Source organism: Humulus lupulus, chromosome 6 (assembly GCF_963169125.1).
Source record: "Humulus lupulus chromosome 6, drHumLupu1.1, whole genome shotgun sequence".
Taxonomy (NCBI): domain Eukaryota; kingdom Viridiplantae; phylum Streptophyta; class Magnoliopsida; order Rosales; family Cannabaceae; genus Humulus; species Humulus lupulus.
This window is the reverse complement of record NC_084798.1, coordinates 60,937,253-60,940,401: the sequence shown is the minus strand read 5'-3', so window position 1 is coordinate 60,940,401 and position 3,149 is coordinate 60,937,253.

Here is a 3,149-nt window from a genome sequence, read left to right as displayed (position 1 = left end):
GAATTCTCCTCTTGAGAATCAACTTTGGATGTAGAAACTTCAGAATTGTTCTCATATAACAAATTCTACTTTAGAGATGTTGAAGCTTGAGAATTGTTGTCACATAACATATTCTCAAAGAATTCAACTTCTCTAGATTCAATCACAATATTAGACTCTAAGTCTAATAGCCTATAAGCTTTACTATTGTTGGCATAACCAACAAAAGCACACTTTATGGCTCTTGAACCTAACTTTGTTCTATTAGGTTCGTTTTTCTTGCAATATGCAAGACACCCCCACACTTTGAAGTACCCTATGTTGGGTTTTCTTCCTTTCCATAACTCATATGGAGATATCTCATTTTTCTTCATCGGTATTCGATTAAGAATGTGAAAAGCAGTTAAAAGCGCTTCACCCCATAAGTTGAAGTTCAACTTAGAAAACACCAACATAGAATTTATCATCTCTAGATAAGTCCTATTTTTCCTTTCGGCAACACCATTGTGTTGTGGTGTATAAGGTGCAGTGCACTCATGAATTATACCATTTTCTTCACAAAATGTATTGAATTCATTAGAGAAGTACTCTCCTCCTCTATCACTTCTTAGTACCTTAATCTTTTTATTGAGTTGATTTTCATCTTCTAATTTATACAATTTAAAAGCATCAAAAGTCTCATCTTTATGCTTTAAAAGAAACACATAGGTATATCTACTAAAATCATCTATAAAAGTAAGAAAATACCTTTTACCACCTCTAGTTAAAACACCATTTAATTCACAAAGATCACTATGGATTAAATCTAGTAAATTAGATGATCTTTCTACACTAGGAAATGGTTTCTTAATCATTTTTTCCTTAACACATGTTTCACATTTACCATACTTTTTAATATTGCATGCAATCATACCACATTTTACTACTCTTTTCATGGTTGAAAAACCTATATGCGATAGTCTAAGATGCCACAAAAATAAAGAATACTACTCAACAATATAGGCGGAATTAGCATTTTTATTGATAACATTGAAAGTTACATCATTGGTGCATAATTTAACCATACCTTCACAAGAGTACCCATTTCCCAAAAATACATTTGATTTGGTAAGTATATGTTTACCGGACTCAAAAACGGCTTTAATGCCGGGCTTGCCAAGCAAATCACCACTTACCAAGTTTCTACTCATTTCGGGAACATAAAGTACATTCACTAATGTAACTTTCTTGCCGGAGGTGAAATAGACTTCAATGGTACATTTGCCAAGTACCTTGGATTTGCCCTCATTGCCCATTTGTTTCTCATGGTTGCCCTTTGACTCTTCAAAGGTCTTGAACAATGATTTGTCATAGGTGACATGGACGGTGGCACATGTGTCATACCACCACCCTTTCACCTTGCCTTGGACCGCATTCATCTCACTAAGGGTAGCAACTATGTTTTCCTCTTGAGTTGCCTTCACCTTAGGTCCTTGTTGGTCTTTTCTATGTCTACACTCTCTAGCATAGTGACCCTTTTTCCCACACACAAAGAAAGGACCTTTCTTGCCCTTAAACTTGTTTGGGTTGGTTTTTGGACCCAAAGGTTTCTCATTACCCCTTTTCCCTTTGTTTTTGGGATGTTTTGGTTGTGACACCGCATTTTCTTTGGAATTTTCTCCATTAGACCCCTCCACAAGTTTATCTCTACATATCGATTCCTCTTCGATTCGAATATGCTTTTGGATCTCCTCCAAAGAATAATCCTCATTTTTATGAAGGATTCTTTTCCTATAGCTCTTCCAAATTGGTGGTAATTTAGCCACAACAGCACCAACTTGAAAGGCATCGGGAAGCTCAATCTTTAACACTTTCTATTTATTAACAATAATTTGCAATTCATGTATTTGAGGAAGAATAGGTTTATCACCAAAAAATTTGAAATCAAAGTATTGAGATATCAAAAACTTTTTGGTACCTTCCTCTTTCGCCTTGAACTTTTTCTCAAGTGCATCCCAAATCTCCTTGGCCGATTTGGTCTCGGTGTAGAGATCATAGAGCCTATCAGATAGGGCGTTAAGGATATGAACCCTACAAAGGAGATTATCCTCCTCCCTCTTCCTTCTCTTCTCCACCTCTTCGGGAGTGTCTTTGTCGGATGGCTCGGCTAGAGGAACCAAAGAAGACTCAAGGATGTAGGCGATTTTGAGAGTGGTTAAAAGAAACCTCACCTTGCCTTGCCACCTAGTAAAATTGGATCCATCAAACCTATCCAACCTCACTAGGTCTTGATTCATGATCTTGATTGTCTCCCCTTCCATTGAAACAAAAAGGGTTAAGCTTTTGAATGTTAGGAAAAATAATATTGCCTCAATGGAATTGGTAAGATACTATTACAACTCTAGACAATATATTACAAATAAATATTGATTGATAAAAAAGTGTTACAACTCTATGACAAAAGATACATGCAAATATAAAGAAAGTGGTAGAAGATGATAGAAATAGAAAATACAACTCTAAGACAAAATATACAAATAAACTAGAAGTAGTATAATGAAAAGATATAGATGAGATTACAACTCTAAAACAAAAGATACATGTAAAAGAGTGAATAATAGAAGAAAAGAAAAGCAATAGAATAAAAGAACAAGAATAAGAACAATGAACAAAGAACTCTCACTCACACAACCAAAGTGAAGAGTATTGGGGATCAACAACTTGAACAAGGTTTGAAACCTTTGTCCAAAAGCTTATTTCCCCCTAACTCAAGCACTAAGGGATCTCTCACAAATTTTGGAAATGCTTTCTGAAGTAATCAAGCCTCAAGGTGTTTCTAGCCAAGTGCTCTAGTGGATAGAAATGGTGTGTCTTACAAGTGAGCATTAGGCTCCTATTTATAGAGTTTAGAGACACTGTAACCAATGATTAATTGGGTGTTTTACGGAATTAAAATAGAGATTTGGGAGTTACTTGGCTATTGGAATCGTTCAAAATTGGATAAAAACTGAAATTGTATGAAGCTGTCAGCCACTAGGGCTGCGGTGCTTGTTTCAAGCGCCGCGACCCTTGGTCATTTTTCAGCAACCAATTTTTTAAGTTTTTTCCAAAACGTTCCAATTTATTCCCACTTGATTTTGTAACTTCCATGCACAATATGGGAGTTAAAATCACATCTCTATTAGCCATTT